Source organism: Gopherus flavomarginatus, chromosome 10, assembly GCF_025201925.1.
Source record: "Gopherus flavomarginatus isolate rGopFla2 chromosome 10, rGopFla2.mat.asm, whole genome shotgun sequence".
Taxonomy (NCBI): domain Eukaryota; kingdom Metazoa; phylum Chordata; order Testudines; family Testudinidae; genus Gopherus; species Gopherus flavomarginatus.
This window is the reverse complement of record NC_066626.1, coordinates 28,377,483-28,397,929: the sequence shown is the minus strand read 5'-3', so window position 1 is coordinate 28,397,929 and position 20,447 is coordinate 28,377,483. Positions and strand designations below refer to the sequence as shown.

At 40.3% G+C, this 20,447-nt stretch overlaps 1 long non-coding RNA gene across 1 annotated transcript in view; it reads right to left on the bottom strand.

The window, feature by feature from the left end:
- LOC127058984 (uncharacterized) overlaps positions 1 to 19,014 on the bottom strand; it is a 115,649-nt gene extending 96,635 nt beyond the window's left edge. The window contains exon 1 of the long non-coding RNA XR_007776518.1: positions 18,918 to 19,014. This is a non-coding gene — a long non-coding RNA (uncharacterized LOC127058984). The remainder of the gene's footprint in view (positions 1 to 18,917) is intronic.
- Between the last annotated feature and the right edge of the window lie 1,433 nt (positions 19,015 to 20,447).

The following is a 20,447-nucleotide window of genomic DNA, read 5'->3' as shown; positions in this document are numbered from 1 at the left end:
TCCTAAGTGGCACACAGGCTCTGGCCCAAGAGGTGAATATAGCTTAACTGATTGGTGATAAAGATCTTAATGCAGTGGTGGGCAGCCTGCCAGCCAGGGTAATCCGCTGGCGAGCCACAATACAGTGTTTACATTGACCATCCACAGGCAGGGCCACCCGCAGCACCCAGTGGCCATGATTCACTGTTCCTGGCCAACGGAAGCTGCGGGAAGCGGCAGCCAGCACGTCCTTGCAGCACGGCTTACCTTGACTGGCCGCATGCGGCCTGCGGGCCACAGGTTGCCCACCACTGCCTTAATGTAATTAAATTTGAAATACGGTGGAGAAATACAAAAGAAACACCCCACCAGGGCCGGCTCTAGTTATTTCGCTGCCCCAAGCATGGCAGCATGCCGCGGGGGGCGCTCTGCCGCTTGCTGGTCCCACAGCTCCAGTGGACCTCCCACAGGCGTGCCTGCAGATGCTCCACCAGAGCTGTGGGACCAGTGGATCCTCTGCAGGCATGCCTGCGGGAGGTCCACCGGAGCCGCCTGCCGCCCTCCCGGCAACCAGCAGAGCGCCCCCTGCGGCATGCCGCCCCAAACACGCGATTGGCGCGCTGGGGCCTGGAGCTGGCCCTGCACCCCACAGTAGCATTTATCACGAGAAAGGAGAAATGCATAAAATGAGGAGGCTAATTAAATGGAAATTGAAAGGAAAGTCACAAGGATGAAATGTCTTCAAGCTGCATGTAAACTTTTTAAAACCACCATAATAAAGGCTCAAACTGTATGTATACATCAAATTAAACAACACAAAAATAGTAAGAGGACCAAAAAAGTGCCACTGTGGGTAAACAGAACAAAAAGTGGTTAAAGATAAAGAGCCTTTTAAAAATTGGAAGTCAAATCCTACTGAGGAAAATAGAAAGGAACAAACTCTGTCAAATATAAAAGTATCATTTAGACAAGCCAAAAAATAATTTGAAGAGCAACTAGAAAAAGACACACCAACCACAAATTTCTTTTTAAGTAAATCAGAAGCAGGAAGCCTATCAAACTATCAGTGGGACCACTGGACAATCAAGGTACGAAAGGAGCATTCAGGGAAGACAAGGCCATTGAGGAAAACCAAAATTAATTCTTTGCATCACTGCAGAGGACATGAAGGAGATTCCCAAACCATAGCTATTCCTTGTAGGTGACAAATTTGAGGACTTGTCCCAGACTGAAATGTCAATAGAGGTGGTTTTGGAACAAATTAAACAGTAATAAGTCACCAGAACCAGATGGTATTCACCGAACAGTTCTAAAGGCACTTAAATATGAAACTGCAGAACTACTAACTGTGGAATGTAACCTACCACTTAAATCAACCTCTGTACCAGATGACTGGTAGATAGCTAATGTGATGCCATCTTTTTTAAAGAGAGTCTCCAGAGATGATCCTGGCAATTACAGGCTAGTAAGTCTAACTTCCAAACCATTCAGATTCATTGAGACTATAGTAAAGAACGGAATTATCAGACACAGATTAACATGATTTGTTGGGAAAAAAGTCAACATGACTTTTGTAGAGGGAAATCATGCCTCACCAATCTATTGCAACTCTTTGAGGAGGTCAATAAACATGTGGACAATGGTGATTTAGTGGACACTGTTTATATGGACTTTCAGAAAACCTTTGACAAAGTCCCTCACCAAAGGCTCTTAAGAAAACTAAGCAGTCATGCGTTAAGACTGAATGTCCTCTCATGTATCAGCAACTGGTTACAAAACAGGAAACAAAGGGTAGGAATAAATGGTTGGTTTTCACAGTGGTGAGAGGTAAATAGCAGAACTCCCCCAAGGATCTGTACTGTTTGACAGATTCATAATCATTAGGGAAAAGGGGTAAACAGTGAAGTGGCAAAGTTTGCAGACAATAAAAAATTAAGATCGTTAAGTCCAAAGTAGACTGCAAAGAGTAACAAAGGGATCTCTCAAAACTGAATGACTGGGCAACAAAATGGCAGATGAAATTCATTGTTGATAAATGCAAATTAATGGACATTGGAAAACATTATCCCAAATTGATAGGGTCTAATTTAGCTATTACCACTCAAGAAAGATCTTGGTGTCATTGTGGATAGTTTTCTGAAAATATCCACTCAATGTGCAACGGCAGTCAAAAATGCTAACAGAATGTTAGGAACCATTAGGAAAGGGATAGATAATAAGACAGAAAATATAATAATGACACTACGTAAATCCATTGCATACCCATACCTTTAATACTGCATGAAGTTCTGGTTGCCCCCATCTAAAAAAAAATAAGATTTGGGAAAAGATAAATTGTCCTGTTTCATTCATTCTCTCTGAAGCATCTGGCACCAGCCACTATCAGAAGACAGGGTATTTGGCTTGGACCATTGGTCTGACCCAGTATGACAATTCTTATGTTCTGAAAGTCTCCTGGGAAGAAAGAGACTCTGCAAAAATGATTAGCCTAGCAGATTCAAGGAAAAGGGGCTGAAAATTAAGTATTCTGTGAGGAGCATGAGTCCAGGGATACAATGATAGTTTGTGCATTTCCATTATCAGTAGGTACAGGAGGCTACTTTTTACTTCAGATAGCACAGTACTTAAAATGTGTTCTCACATCTGTTGCAAACTGTGTTTATTTGCCTTGCTCCTCTCTTGCTCACTATGTCAAGTATAGTATAATTGCAAAGTGGCATTTTTGGAGAGACAGAGTTAACTCCCTTTGCAAGTAAATCATGATTTGGTTTGAAAGACTCTCAAGACTTTTGTTTTTTCTCCCCATTTAGTTGGCAAGAAATTCTTGCCTATAGGGACAGAATTTACTGTAAGTACCTGACATTTACATTTTTTTTTTTTTTTTTTTTTTGGAGAGAGCGAGAGCGCCAAGATGAAGTAGAGACTGAACTTGACAATTTCAAAAACATTACTGGAAGCATTTTTCTTGTTACATACTCAGATCCTTCTTTAAATCAGGATTCATATGTAAAATTGCTAATGCAAACAATAGGAGTACTTGAAGGAGTTTCAAAGGCTATTTAATGCACTCTCACAGGAGCACTAGGAAACTTCTAGTCATTATTGAGGGTGCTACCTTAAGCTAAGGACTTCGTCATGCTTAACGTTATTTTATTAATAACGTGTATGTTTTTAATGTGACTGTGTAACACTTTAAATGTTTATTTTTCACAAGAAAAGGATTTTTTTTGTTATTTTTATTTGTTTGTGAATTTAGTTCTCCAGAAGGTGCTAGACTGACAGTCCTGGGGAAAGAAGTTATCCATTTACTCAAAGCAGAGTATAACTCACATAAATAATGAAATTTACTTTCATTGCGGAAATGGTTCGTCCAGCACCCTCAACCCATCTGATAGTATTTGTGAACATCCACCCAGTTCCACAAATGGTATTGGATGGGATTCTGTTTATATAGTACTAACCCAAACCTCCATGCAACCTTATTTATGTTGTTTCACGAAGTGCTTAAGGACCAGATTCCCATACTCACATGCTGCAAAGTAAAATACCCCAAAGTCACTGCTAATCAGTCCTGGGGAAAATTCCTTTGCAGCCCCACATATAGTGATCAGCTAGGCCCTGAGCATGTGATCAAAAACTAGCCAGACAAGCCCCTGAGAGAGAGAGAGAATGCTTGGTGCCACCTCAGAGCCCTGGCCCTTGTTATCTGATGTCCCCTCTCCTGCTGCAGCTATCTCTGATGCTTCAGAGGAAGGAGCTAAACCTTTCACAATACATGATGCCTGCAGGTGGCAACTGAAACCCTGAAGCATGAACTTTTGGGAATACAAGACATAAACCTGAAGTGAGCCCAAGGGCTTTTGAGCCCTACCCTACTGTCACAAGCAACCCTATCATACGAGCACACTCATAAATTTGTCCAACTCTCTCTAAATGGTTAGCCCCAACGATGCATATTGGGATGCTGTTCCAGAATCTCACCCATCTGATGGTTAGGCACCATCTTCTAATTTGCAGCCTGAAATTGTTCATGGCCAGTTTATATCTATTTGTTCTTGTGTTCACATTGTCATTTAGTTTAAATAACTACACTCTCTCTCTCATATACACAAACACACAGAAACCCCAGTACGGGTGACAGATATTTCAACCATATGCAATGCAATTCGGGAATTATATTCTACTTCAGGGGTAAGCAATCTATGGCACACGTGCTGAAGGCAGCTTGCGAGCTGATTTTCAGTGGCACTCACACTACCCGGTCCTGGCCACCGGTCTGGGGGGCTCTGCATTTTAATTTAAATTTTAAATGAAGCTTCTAAACATTTTGAAACCTTAATTTACTTTACATACAACAATAGTTTAGTTATATATTATAGACTTCTAGAAAGAGACCTTCTAAAAAGGTTAAAATATATTACTGGCACGTGAAACCTTAAATTAGAGTGAATAAATGAAGACTCAGCACACCACTTCTAAAAGTTTGCCAACCCCTGTTCCACTTCAAGGGGTAGAGTTACCACAGCTCCTAAAGGAACTAAAAACAGTTGAGGGTGATTACAGTAGGTCACCGAGACTGTAAATTGCTCCAGAAAAGTATCACCCCGAGGTGGTTTGCATATTATTTGCTCAAACAGGTAACGGAGGCCCAAGGAAACAAAGAAAGAGCTTTTGGTATAAAATGCTGAGTTTAAACAGCCTCAGGGCCTTCTTTCTGATCCAGCATATGGGCATGACCTTTTGTCCAAGGGTGTGTGTATGGGGGGGCTCCCAGCCCTTGCTGAACTGTTCAAAGGATTTTGGCCTGCCAAGATGCCATAGGAATGCTGAGTTACTGCTGGTACCTTTAGTATGCATGTAGATCTCTTTATTTTTTACTATGGTTTCTTTGTATGCATTTATCTTTAAATAAACTTGCTTACTTTGCAATGAGTGTGCACTCATTGGTAATGACACTTCCATTGTCCTTGGAGAGAAACTAGGGAGCAAGGGGGCTAAACATGTGTCAGACCTGCTTGGTATGATCACATCAAGGAGCAGGGTGGGGACTATAGCCTAAAACCCCTGGTCAGAAGGGAGTGGGATACAGGTCCCTGCACAGAGAGGTGAAGGCTAGAGGCCTGAGAACTGAGTGGCTGCTCTTGAACAGATAACTGAGGGGGTAGGTAAAAGATGCCCTGAACTCTGATGGGGATGAGCATTACTGGAAAGTTGGGCCAAATTGTGATGTGACACTTTAGATGGAATAGATGAGAGCCTGCGGGCCAAATCATAGTCCATCATGGCTATTTTGCACAACTTTGGCTCAAAGCAGCCTTAAAGATAGCTTTAACTGGCTATTGAGGGATTCCCCAGCTGTAAGGGAATTCTGAGATAGCATAGAGGTGGCGTAGCTACTTCTTCATAGGCCCTGACACAAGGGGTGTTTTGGTGATGTGGCCTGGGGAAGGGAGTTTAGCTGGAGTATTGCAGCATTCTGGCACTCCCCGGTGTTGGAACAGCCTCACGGGAGAGGAATCATTCCCAGACTAAGGCAGAGTGTGATGTAAAGTAGTGTGATGTCACCTACGACCTCCATAGCTGCCCTGGGGGCATCCCGGGCAGGGCTGAGAATCCGGTCCTTTACACTGACTCTGCTAATAGCTAAGGAAATTTAACTGGGTGTAATTTATACTGTCCCACTTCTCAGCATGCAGATTATACCCACTTGGACACTCTCACACTTTGGCAAAGCATGGGGGTGAGTAGTTCTAGGAGAATATCCAAGAAACTAAGGGTGTGTTATCACTTCTGAATTTGGCCTCTGATCTATACTTTTATCTAGTGTCAGAGCCCTAATCATATAATTGGACTTCGTACATGTCCTGGTTCAGGAAGGAACTCAAGCATCTGAGTAGTCCTATTGACTTCTGAATCAGAGCAATTGAGAGCTCATAGGATACAGCCGTGCTTTTTCAGTCATGCTGTGTCAGTTAGCATGTATTCAAATCCCACTGCTTTTCTTCTTATGCACTAGATAATTTACAACTGGTGCCTTACATAAAAAATAGGAAACTAAGCTTAGCAGAATGGGCTCCTGCTGAAGGTTCCCATGCCATATACACTGAACAAATTACATATTGATCATTTAATTATTAACCTACATGTTTGATGGTATTTTAGTTGCATTGTCCTCATGCTTGTCACAGGCAATCAGATGGTGAGCTACTTCCGAGCTGAATGCAGTATTGTCATAATTATTATTTTTTATTCAGTAAAAAATGTTAAGTCCTAGTGCTGATACTGGATACTACTGCACAGCAAATAGTAAAATAAATATGAAATTAGATTGCAATTTTCTTGAATTCTAGTAGAAATAAACATCTTTCAAACCTTCTTTGTTCTCATTTCAGTCATCTGTGACCTAGTTAAAACTCAAGGGCCAGATTAAATTACTTACTTTATTCCAAGAGGTTCTGTTTTAGGTTTGAGAGTAATATTCTCAGCTGAGATAATGAGAAAATAGCACAGGAGAAGCTGTCAAACTGTACTTAAATTAAGTGAACTGATTTTCATGACATGTTTTAAAAATATATATATATGTTATGTTATATGTACATGTTACTGTAACTCACATTACAGGTTAAGATCATACCTCTTTTGTGAGTCTACACTTAAATTGTAGGCTTTCTGGGGCAGGGAGACCTTTTTGTTCCGCAAAAGCAGCAAAGAGTCCTGTGGCACCTTATAGACTAACAGACATATTGGAGCATGAGCTTTCGTGGGTGAATGCCCACTTCATTGGATGCATTGCCTAGCACAATGGGATCCTAGCCCATGAGTAGGGCTGCTAGGCACCACAGTAATATAAATACTAACACAAAAGAGCGCTTGCGTATGGTTTCAGATCTGTACTGAGTGTCCCCATTTGTTTCCTTAGTTAAACTGAAAGACTCAAGAAGAGACATTAGTTAACTCTGGAAGGTGGGCTGTACCCAATACCACAGCATTCAAATAAGAGCCCAGAGCTGCGGGAGGCTGTGCAAATGTGAACAAACTATCTGGTGGCCTGCCAGCAGATTACCCCAATGGGCCGCAGGTTGCCCACCACTGGCCTAAAGAGAACAAAATAGGGGCCAGTAATATGGGGGTTTTGCAGGTTTTTAGAAGAGAAATGAGTGGATGCAGCTATAAGAATGAGTTATAGTCGATTTTTTTTTTAACAATATGAAATTGTTTTAATGGTTAGAGAGCTGGATCCTCAGCTGGCGTAAACCAGCCCAAAGTCAATAGAACAACACTAATTTACACCAACGGAAGACTGGGACTATCGCTTTAAGAAGTCAGTGTTAACATGTAAAACAGAGCTAACACTTACACCTATACACAAAACATCAACAAATCTTAAGGCAACCTGCCCTCATTTACAACTTGCTCTCATTTCCTTCAATTCTTCTTCTCTCACTCTCAGTGACACACTTATACGACTCCCTACTGTTCCCACATCCCAAGTGACCTCTCACTTGCCCTTTAAATTCTTCCTTAAAGCCAACTACATTTGCTGAACTTTCCAAAGTTTATCTCTTCTTACACTATCTGCCTTGTGGGTTCGATTGCTCTTCTCTTTATTCATCAGAGTCACACTAGAAACATCTTGAGGCATGGACCTCATCTTCTGATATGTTTGCCATAATGCACACCTGCTTGGCACTCTAAATATAAAGCTACGTTGCCTCTCTCCCCATCAACGGTAATAATGAATGCGAGCAGGCACAGACAGAAATAACATCCATGTTGAAAATACATTTTCAGAGAAATGTCCTGATAAAAAGATATTTACTCTTAATAGTGTGTTGGCGATAATGTCACAGCAGCGATGAGTAGCATTCTCTTCTATGGGTAGTCTCATGGAGCTAAGTGAACTACTGAGGTAAGTAAGTGCTGCTCAGTGTAAGGGTAACAGAACCATACCCTCTTGAAAGTTGGATCTCCAGGGACATCAGAAATATCCAGTAGTAGTCTGAGATTGGGAGGGTAACTTCAGGTCTTGGCATCCTGAATCTCAGAGTTGATTCAGCCCATCTCCTTTTATAAACTCCCTCTTTATGCAATTTGATATTTTCTAGAATAATAATTTTACAGTTTTACCATGAACGTTTAATTCTCAGGTGTTGCATACTAAAGATGTAATTCAGGTAATTTGACGTGTGGAAAGACATGATTATGAAAAAGATGGGGAGAATACTACTAGATAGTTCTTATCAAAAAGTTTTCATCCATAGAGCTCAAAGTACTTTACAAAGAAGGTATTTAGCTCTATTTTACAGATGGTGAAATTAAGACAAAAAGGTGAGACTATTTCCTGAAGTCAGAAGAGTGTAGTTCGGCAGAATAACGTTTAGCTTTGGAAGAGAGCCCTGCAGAAACAGTAACGGCATTTACATACTGAAAATAGCAAGTGTCTAAGCAAATAGTATGGAAAGCATAATATTGTTTAAGAAATGAAACTTAGTGACTTTGATTGTATGTGACTGTTCTTCTGTGTAGTTATGTTTAAAAGCTAGTTGTCTGTTTTGATTGTGCCTTCTTATTTCAGACATAAATGGTATCAACACCTTGATATTTCAGTGCTTTGGTTTGTGCACATACAAATTGTACAATATCCAACACATTGAAAATTCATAGAATTTATTAAGGCATAGGCTTACTGGATGCCTTCTATTACTCACCTCATTTATGCAAATCTTCTAAGCCTGGTTACAACAGCTGGCTGCACTAAGGTCAACATCCCCCAAATAACAACACTGAACTATATTAACTGTACAAATAAGATTGTAGCAGTGGACTCCATTGGAGAAGAGGGGCATCAAGTTAAGGAGAAAATTATCAGATCTGCAAGGCAGATATCAATTCCCACATTCTGCTCACCTTGCATACACAGAAAAGCCACATGAGCCAGAAGAGCTATGCGAATATGAAAAGGGAATTCTACCTTGAAGCTTGATTCTCCAATATTTACTTACTTCCCTCCGGCTCCCACCCAAGAAAGTGTCAACCGGTGTTTCATTCGCAACTTAGTGTGGGACTAAATAATAACATTTAAATGATGCCTGGACTACACCTGAATTCAGAAAGTTCGATACCTAAGTGCTGCTATTTGTGTTCACAAAGAATGCAAGAAGGCCCCATTTAGAAGTTAAGCCATTTATCACCCCCACTGAGCAAGGTTCTCATCTCACAGCAGCATTGCATATCTCCACCCTGTTCATCATCAACTTTTATTAATAAATAAGGCCCCACTGAGAATAGGGCCCCATTGTATTAGGTGCTGTTCAGAATTAGTAAGAGCAATTGCAATCTAGAATACAGCAGGAAGATAGAAGGAAAAAAAGTAGCATTGTTCCTATTTTATAGATGGGGAACAGACCCAGAGGGTGAAATCCCAGCTCCCTTGATTTCAATGAGAGTTTTATCATTGATTTCAGTGGAACCTGGATTTCACCCAGAAAGATTAAATAACTTGTCCAATGTCACACAAGGAGCCTATGATATTCCTGTGAATCTGACCCAGATCTCCTGAGTCCCAGGTCAGTGCCTTAATTGCAAGACCATCATGCTTCCTCTCAGAGCAAGTTATAGGTACATAGGCAACATATTTATGGTTTGTTCTCTTATAAGGCCAAATATAGCCTATGTCAGTAAGTTATACTTACACGGATATTTTCCTGTATTTTATCACTGGAGCATGATACTCTTTTTTTCCACAATTATTCCTCAGCAGGTTTAGCATGTGCTTAAAACTCGGGGGGAGGGGCCCACTTAGCTCAGAGTGGCTGACTCATAATCCCAGGAGACAGCCTCACAAGGAATGAGAGAAACAGATGTTTTCCATCTTCGCCCACTTGTGAAGTGTTCGTTTAACACCCTCACCATACACATGCTGCAAACTGTAATCATGCCCTGTCTTTGTATTCTGGATTGATACGTTAACATTCCATCAGTTCAGCTCTTAGGACTAAGTTCTCCTGGCAAAATCACATACTGGGCTTGAACCTGCATACCTTGTGCTCCCCAAACTCTTTGGGAAACCAGTGTAATTTTTGAGCAAGCAAGAAATATATACTAGTAAAAAACAGTTCAAAAATTCTCTGATGGAACGCTTTTCTGTCAAAAATGCTGCTTTGATGGAATTTAAACATTCTGCAGGAATTTGTAGATTCTGTCAAAGTTTTCAGTGGAAACCAGGCATGCAAGATGGCCACAGAACTTGCTTGCCTGGTTCCCTGCCATTCAGACTCTCTGGGCGGCCCAACTCCACATGGTAGCTTGCTGCCTGGAGAATGCATGAGAGAAGAGGCAGCTATCTAAGTAGCTGGAAGCAATCCAATAATTTCTGTTTCAGCTCTCCTGAAACAGACGTTCCAGAATTTTTTTCCCCATTAAAAATGTCTGACTATTCATCCCAAAATGGAAACAAATTTTCTATGGAAGGAAAATTCATTCTCTGATCAGGCATAATAATAGGTTCCTTGGGACTCAGTAATGTCAGTTGTGGTTGCATATTAAGAGGAGAATATGGGTTGTATTTTAGTGCAGTCTAACAAAGAGAGGTGACAAGTTGGTTACCTTGGCATTATGGCTGTGGTGTGTCAACAAGTAAAGGAGTGGGTACAGCAATGTAATAAACTACACGGTAGTGTTTAAACAACTGAAGTCTACAAATAGTCTGTGTTGACAGAGCAGAAGACAGGAGTGGGACCTCGCCCGGTCACAGCATGCTATTAAATTGGAACCCTCTTCTGCAAGTCAGGTCTAAAGAATACATTTTAATAATACGGTATTAATTTAGCATTGCACAGTGCTTTACATAGTCAGATCACTTAAAATGATGTCTCTATAGATTGGCTCAAATTTAAGGCATTAATGAAATTCTCAAACAATAATTTACCACTGACATTTGTCCATTCTAAAAAGTTATCCACACAGAGATCCATAGTACCAGGCATGAGGTTATAGTGTAACTGTGAGGGAGTGAGACAAGTTTCTAAGACAGCACTGCTATCGGGGATTAAGAGCCAGTTCAAGTTTCCCTAATTTGTCACTGTACATTGTCTGAATCTGGTTAGAGGCTTTACCAGGATACCACTCAGTTTGATCTGATTTTATAATGTGTTGCTGTGAGGTGTGAACTATCAAGACTAATTTAATATTTTACAGTGATATATGATGGAATTGTTCCAATTCTTACTCATTCTGTCCACTAATATTTTTTAGACTTCAGAATGAAACTGCCATATCCCATTTTACTTGTGCATTTCTCTACCTTCTGATTTCTATTGCTCTGTTTATCTACTTATTGTTTCCTTTGCTCAAAGTAAATGCCTTTTTCTGGAGAAGAGAATAATCATGAAAACATCCTCTTTCTAGCCTTAGGCAGGTATAATATAATGTAAAATAATGCAGTTACAAGAAATACCTGTTACTTCATAACTTGCTTATAAAAGTAAAGACAACCACTGAGTTCTGCAGTTCCCATACTCCTGCAAATAACCAATAGCTCAGTGGTTAGATGGAAGACCTAGGATTGAGTCCCTGCCCTAGCAAATAAGTGTCTTCCAGGTGTATGAAAGGCAAGATCTACCTGATATCCCACATTTCAGGTGAGTGTCCTAACCACTGGACTATTGGTGGACAAATCTCTTGTTCTTCCCTCAGAGATTCCATCCTGGACCTTCCAAACCTTCCCAATAAAATCCGTCATCAAAAATGAATGTTTATGCAAAATATTTCGCTTTCAACACTAACAGCATTTTTAACAGAAAAAGAGTTTTGTCAAAATGCTTAAAAAAAACAGTCCCATCCCCAGCTCTATTGTTTAGGCCTTCAGCTAAACTAAACTCTACCTCTTGAAGGGTAACAAACATCCACAATAGAACAGGTGACCTGGCCATAGAGTACAACAAAATAACTACATCTTCAGCGAGATCCAACTTCCATAATGAGGACCCCAAACTGTCCCAGTGACTTGTGTTCAGTGACCAAATTCTAGCAATGAAAGAATCCTGACTAAACCTATTCAGCCTTATCTTCAGCCACTGTGATCCCAGTCTCTCTGCCTACATTATGACAACACAGATTAAACCCTCTCTCCTAGAATCTTCAGTTTCAGTCTCTGATCAGATGTTCACCCTGGGCTTCTAGAAATTTCTACTACATTGCCCATAGTCACTTTCTTCATGTAGTACTCCCCCAAACAAAATCCCCTGAGCCCCATAAAAAAATAAATGAACATTTCCTGCATCTAGGCTTTCTATAAACAATGCCACTGCAGTATTCATTACTCAAGGCTAGCCTGAAAACATCCAACAGCAAATTCTGTTCTCTTCAGGTCACTATTGTGAGGAAGTAAAGATGTTTATATAATCTGCTCTCCTTCCCAGCATGCCTACAGCACCCAGGCATCCTTTTGAACTGCAAGTTCCAAGGCACCTTACTGCCAAGGGCAGAGAAGAGCTCAGCTGGAGGCCTGCTTTCAAGAGTCAGCATACTCTATTACACAATCCTTTCTTTCTGAGAGTGTAGGAAGTTTTTCCCCAAAACAAAGGTGTCTATTTGTATGAAAGGCAAGAACTGGTTTTCTCTCCAAAACACCAATAATGAAGGATAAGTTTCTACTGAATTTCATCCCCCCAATGGTATTCTGACAATTTCCTATTGGAATACTGTAACACTGTCCTCATAGGATGCACACTAGCAAGTTACGGGTTATTACTGTCAATGACCAAGGATACTAGCTATAAAGACCTTTGGCAAGGAAACTTGTGACTGGGTGAAACAGACACTTAGGACCCAATCCTGTAAATAATTACTCCGCTGTGCAAAGCAACCCATGCATAATCTCATCAAGTTCAAAACTGCACATATGCAGGTGCTTTTACAGGATTAGATAGTAGTGACTGTAATATAAATACCTAGATTATACAGTGAAACTCATTTATTTCAGATTTCACTAGCAACCCAGAACAAAGCCCAAGCTCAGTAGGTTTGCTGAGATTCCTGAACTTTTTGGCAAACCTGGATGAAGTTACAAATGTTAGCTGAACTTTATGAAATCCTAACTCACATAAGATTAAAGGAGTGAGGATTCACATAGCCAGAAATCAAGAAAAAAATAGTTGGGTTTGGTCCATGCATGAGTTGTTTGAAACTGAAATTTGGAGAAATACAACACTCTCAAATCAAAACCTAAAGAGAGGAATCCCTGGGAACCAACATGGACAAGGGTCACGCAATGTAAATACTGGCCTAGTGGTCCAGCAGAAAAATTAGAAAGTGTTGGAATTTATTCAACTACATGAAATGTGATATCTTCTACTCCTGCAATGCTCACATACAATTACTGCCAAGAGTGTGGTTTTGCTACTAAAACAGCTCTATAAATTGGACCCATTAAAGAATGAATGGAAAAGTTGCTTGGCAATGTTTTTTCACAGTTGGATCCCCAGTAATCTCCAGGCTTTACATTTCCAATACATTTAGAAATCTGTTAGCCTTGTGCATATTTTCTTTTAATTTTAAGGTCAGGATTTGAAGGCCAGTCTTTAGGCTCCCACATTTAAACTGTTCCACTGGAATTCTACACTCAGGGTGTTTTATTGTGGAAATGCTTGATTTAGTTTTTGAAAGGCAGTCTCTCAAGAATTGGTTTTTTTATTTCATTTTGCTTTTAATCTCTGCCAGATTTTCCTTGCTGCATAGAAAGGGGCATCTGTAGGCTCTAGCTGCATAAACTCAACACTAAGTTAATTCTAGTAGGAAAATGAAGTTATGCCATTATGTGCGTAACTGGTTATTATAGATGAGTGCTGAAGTGCTTTATGCACCACAGGTATTACCAGAATATTTATGAGTATATAGGAGCCAGCTGACACCTGAAAAAGTTGTGCTTGGACATCCATATCCAAACATTATCAGATTAGAATTTAGCCTGCAAGGTCTTTTGGATAACAACTTTGCGTTCTTGTGTTAGTCTGCAAAGAGCGACAGAGACTATGGTGCAGCAAGAATAGAAAATAAAATGCATGGGTAAAACCCTTCACATTTAACCAGATTAAGCCAATAATTTGCTAACCATTTGAGGGGAAGCTTGTAATCAATTTTTATCCATCTTGCATCACCTTTTGCACTTTCATGTGCAACATGACTCAAGTGTGTAAAAGTTTCCAGGATCTTGATTTGAACAAGATACCACAATGAAGAATCAGACAGTAAAGAAGGCAGGAGAAAAGGGAGGACAAGAGTTGCACCTAATTGTCATGCAGTCAGCTGTGCACACAATAGTATTTTGTATTACAGAGGCACACCAGTGTCCATAGTTAAAGCTGATTTAATTTGTACTTAAAACAGGATTGAAGTCCTCCTGTTTCACACTTAAATGTTGGATTTAATCTTCAAATTTAACACACTCTTCAGAAGCCAACTGATTTTCCATAATACTTTCTTGGTCAAAGATTCAATAACTTTGCCAAAAGAAAGATTTAAAAATGCCAGCCCTCAGCCCCCCTCCCCTTTTAATTTCTTGTAAGACTATCACATTTTTTCCAGACTCCTGCAGTTTAACCACCATGATAACGCCCCAAAGTGTGTGCATACTTATACACATTTACATCAAATGGACGGTAGTTTTTACAATTTAAACTTGAACAGAAGTAGAGTTATTTATTCTTCACACCCTAGCTCTGATAGAAAGAGAAGCAGAGAATAATCAAATTCCAGCATCTATTCCTTATCTTCATACCAGCTCCTCCATATACACACTAACTCTGAAGATCCAGAGAGGCAGGCTGGGCAGCAGGTAGCATGAGGTAGGAGAGAGGCAGTGCTATAGGGAAGCAAGGGGAGAAGCTGAGCTGAAGGGAGATGGAAATAGGGGAGCGTGGGAACTGATTGTGTATACAATAAGGAATCAACCCACACACTTGATTCTCCTTGTGAAACAGCCTTGGGTGGGTGTAGAACGCAAGCAGAAAAACCCTTGGGAATCCTTCAGAACAAAGAGCAACTCCCATGGTGCTACTGTTGGAAGGACTGAGATTCCACCTTCATATGCACTAAGTCATTGGATATCCATGGGTATTCAAGCAAGGTTGTTAAATACGGAGTCTATAGTTGGGAGGAGCATGGCCATGAACAGCGCATTGAGATGACTCAGTGCTGACCAGAATGATCTTAAGGGGGAGAAGCCAACTTTCTTGGGGCCGAGGCATCAAGGAGAACCACTATGCTATCGATGCCAATGTATCCGCACACAGACATTAGGGTCCTCACAGTGCTGTGCCTTGACTTACCAGGAAGCCAGTGCAGAGGCACTACAGGGAGCCATTTATACAGTGATGCTTTGGTGCATATCCCATGGTACTGATTCCTTTGTGTCTTTGTGCACCAGGGAGAAACATAATGAGAACACCAGTCTCTATATAATGAGGTATCAGTGCACAGGGACTAGGCTCTCCATTCTCCCAGGTTCTTTCACAATTTTCCTCCATACAGGCCTGATTCGGCCCCCTCCTCTTGCATCAGAAAGGACACAACACCACAGATACCATCATCACTATTACAAATTTTTCCCACTGCTCAAAGGATGTAGAATGGAACAAGACAGAGTGGTGAGCATTTTTCATGACTATTCAGAGAAGTAAATAAGAAATTTTGTTTTGTTTGAAGTTTACATGTTATTTGCAAATGTTCATATGAACGAAATATTGCTCAAAGTGCTGAACAAGACAAAATTCCTATGGTCACAAAATAGCATTCATTCTGAGAGTGAAGGAGAAAAGCATGCAACACCATGTGGCATTTAGAAATAATGAGTCATGAAAAAGTTGATGAGAACAGTCATGAAAGCAGCAATATGCCAACATTTTCAATAAAAGATTATTATAAACAAGTGAATACCTTCAAAAATATCAACATTTGTTTGCAAATAGACAAGAGGCCAGATTTTGCTGATATGATTATAGGTTTCAAACAGCTCCTCCAGCTCTATTGTGGCATATAGATATGTTCCCAAATGGATTCAGAGATGACAATGAATTTTAGGTCTATAGTACTGTAGCCTGTCTTCTCTCAGATTGTATTTCATACTCAGAAGTCCACTCCGACTCCTATTGAAATAAATCACAAAACTCCTGTTGGCTTTACTGAAAACAGGCCAAGCCCCTTTGTTTGTTTCCCACTTTATATGTAAATTTCTTCATTAAACGATCGGTATATAAATTACGAGCCAGAGCCTCAGTTGGTGTAAGTCAGCATAGATCCACTGACCAGTCAGTCTGCACTAACTGAAGATCCATCTTTAGATTTGCAAAATGTTTGTCACCTTTCAAAATAGGCAAAAATAAGGCGGTAGAAGTACAGATGTTGAACATTGCCAAGTACAGACAACGGACATTTGTTGTAGCATGCTTTTAAACCTGGTTGCTACAGCCTTTTCAGAGGTCTGAAGATAGTGTTCTCATCTGGGCAATGCTGCCCCCATAACGAAAAATGTCATGAGTTCTGTCTGCTTTGGCATTCAGGGAGCATGCTTGCCCTCAGCGGGTTTCACAGATCCTACTGCGATTCTACTGTGATAAGGGCCCTCCACCCCCAAGATGTAGGGAGCCCTATATAGGACACACAGCCCCTGGCATAGTGCAAAGACAGTCTTGTTACAAGTTCTCTCACAAACACATGCACACATCAATAGACTTGGTACATTATGAATGGGAAGTCTAAACTACCTAACCTGATAGAGTGAGTAACCCAATGATTAGCCAGATCTATGCACCTTTAGACCATATTTGATTTCACAATCTAAAACAGCAGTGGGAATTTGAAAATAAGGGGAGGAAAGAGGGAGAGAGGTGAACTACCACTTTTGAATGCATTCACTGGGTGAGACCTAGAATTTTTAATAGTGGCACTTAATTATTGTATTTCTACTACATATAGAAGGGAAGGGGCAAAATGTCCTTGCTAATAAAAAGTCATTGAACAATCAAGACAGACATGTTTCCTATTCAGCAACTCAAATACTAGAGGACTCTCTGATACAGAAATCTGCAAATTAAAATCTTCCTGAGTATAACTCAAGGGTTTATTTACCCTAACCTATAGAAGGAAAGTTTGCCCAGAATGCCAGTTATCTACTAATCAGAAAGGAAATCTGCCAAACAGAATGCTTGCCTATTTTTTCTGCGTATTTGCAAGGAATAGACATGATCATCACAGGCACTTGGAACAAACAAAATAATCAACCTATATTACTGTAATTATTCAGGTGAAAAGATTGCAATTTAAGAGCTCATGATGTGTATTAACAGTCTATTTATGCTTTTAGTAATCTCAAGTATGCTCACCCACTTTTACTCCATTGCATTTTAGATAGATGACACTGGCCTTAAATGAAGCACTCTCTCAGTACTGTTTCATTTTCTAATCTATTTATCACAATAATAAAATGAAAAAACTTTATGAAATAGCAAAATGAAATTGATGAGCAAAGCATTCCAGGGGAAAACACAAATGGAATCCAAAATACAAGCTCAGATTCTGTTCCATACTTAGTAAACCACAGGAGGGGTGATGCAAAGCTGTCTTTGTGCCTTCCCAGTCCTGGGGCCATCCAGCTGACAGACCTGTCCTCAATACATTTTAGGCTGCCACAGAACTATTCTATTTGACATCAGTTGACTATGTGGCAATGAAGATTATTCTAGCAGCCAGAGATTGCTGGTTTCTATGGCCAGTCTGGCCATGTCCTCATTTCCCCAGTCCTGGCTCCTGTGCCAGGGTGTGGAGTAGGGTTCATTCTGACAAGTCTAGACAGTAGGCATGGATATTATCACTCAGCCTGTTAAGCCAGCTTTAGTACTGTTTTGGGTTGCCAAAGAAGTTGAGAACAAGTATTAGAGGACTGGACCACTTAACCTAACAAAAATATATACAAAATTAAATACACACGATGCAGATCACTATGGGACGGCTAGAAAGAGCAGCACTGGACAGATGGGTGATAGAAATATTCAGGGAATACAACAAATATACAATTTGTTTATTTTTGGGAGAGTGCTAGGTAGCCAACACTCCTTTGGAATGCAACTATTCATGTTTAAGGTGAAGAGGGTTTGGTCCTTTGTATTACTCCTCAATACAATATTTGGCTGCATGTCTTATTCAAGAAAGTCAATTGTCCATTCATACTACATGGTAACAGGCAACAGTTTATTGGCTTGGCCAGTGTCCAGATTTCCAGAATCTTGCTTCCAGTGAGGGTAATCCTACTAATTTGAATGGGTCTAGTTACATGAGGAAGACAATAGGAATTGGGCTAATTTGAAAATATTCAAAATGCTTTCTCAATACAATTGTAATTTATTAAATGAAAAATTGTACCATAATAAGAGTATCTCTTTCTCTTTTTTTGTAGTTATATATTGATTTTTTGTGTAATATGTTTGTAGGACTGAGGATCTTTTTTTGTATCCTTTGACTATCTACCATTGGTATTTGCCTTAATATACTGTTTTCTGATCTTATTATCTCATTTCCAACATTAGTAACCTTGTACATAAGGTACATCAAAAACACTTACTGGGTCAGATTGCTTTCTGCATTTTAATGTGAACTGTAATACATTACAAAATATGTACAGGGGAAAAAGACTAACCTACAGATGTTGAATAGAAATGTGTTTCATGGGTATATCCCTCTCATTCTCTAAATAAGCTGCATTTGTTGGGGGGTATCACATGAAAGGAGACACACATTAGTTCATAAGTCTATAGGCTGCTGGCCTGTGTCTCTGGCCGGGAAGAGATTGATCTCTCTCACACACCCTTTTTTTTTCCAGGCACTGTCTAAATTAGCTGCCCTGAGAACCTAGAGCAAACCCCAAAATAGAAAAATTAAACATCTACCTTTCTCCTGACCCAGGGCCTTCCTTCTTCTGGCAGCTCTCCCCCATCCTGCTATACACTTCCTGCCTGAGACATCTTCTGCTTCAAACCCCCACCTCCTTCCTGCAGCTCCACTCTTTAAACTACAGTCATACAGCCTTTATAGGAATCAAGTGCTGATCAGGCAATCCCCTCTACCAAGCACAAACACCTGTTCTTGAAGTGGTTCTGCCTCAGAACAGGGCTGGCTGCCACTTAAAGGGGCAGACCAGTGTGTTACAAAGTCACACAATTACAACATACTGTATGTTGTGTCCTGCCCCTGCATTGTACTATCCTGTAATTTTTGATCTGCATAGGCAGGACCCCAGTGCTGCATTGCTTTTACAAATGTGAGAAGTTACTTATATTCACAATGTACATATGTTAAAGCACTTTTACAGCTAAATTTAAGGACTAATTCTTGCTTTGAATATCACATACTACAGATGTCAGTCATCAAAATATTTAGAGACCTAATGACAAAGGCAATTATAATAATAATAATCACTAATTACATCATGGAGCCTTTAAAAATATGTCTCAAATAGAAATTAGAACTGGGAAAAAATCCCAGATCATGTAGTCAATTCTCACTACCACATGGCTATTTATCAGTGCATACAGGATAGTGTGGGGTTTAGCTAGTTTAGTTCTTCATCCAAATGAGTGCCTGTAATTGATAATTAAAATGAGGCTTGGTATTAGAGCTGGGCAACTAACTGACTTTTCAGTTTGAGGGCAATTCTGGAGAAAAATGGGGTTGGGTCAAACTGAATTTGCAAATTCCCCCCAAAATTGGTAAATTAAAAAAGTTCATTTCCAGTCAAACTAAACATTTTGTTCTACCTGAAACATTTTCTTTCTGGACATTTTTAATAGGTTACATTCACAAAATGAGTGTGATGCTACTTCCCTTATAAGCTTTTAGCCCATAGGTTAGGGAACTCAGCTGGGGCATAACAGACAGTCATTTAATTCCCTCCATCTGTGGAATAACAGCGTTCTACATTGGAAGAGAATGTCCCAGCCAGTAGGCTATAGGATATGCTGAAATGGGTGTCTCAATATCTCCTGCTGAAATTCTTCCATTGAGTATAAACAAACAGTAATTGGAGGAGAGATGTGAAAGTGGGTCTCCCCTGGGCTACGGCAGAGTCTGTGGTTGGTCTTCTTCAGTCTCTTTTGCTGAAGCTGTTCTGCTTTGTGTAAGTGATTAAATAATAATGAATTTAACTGTCATCTCTCCAAAGAGAGAGGATGACCTTACAGCCTAGTGGTTAGGACACTCTCCTCAGTAGTGGTAAGGCCCAAGTTTGTGTACCTGTTTCAATGATTATTTATTTATCCACACCGGAGTAACTTCAACAGGAGAGACTGGGTGAAATCATGGCAGCGAGAAGAGCACCCCTGTGGGGAGGCTAGCCCCTAGTTCCGCCCCTTTTGCCTGTTCCTGCTCCTCTTCAGCAATTGCAAACAGAACTGAAGATATACCAACCCCACTGTGCCCCT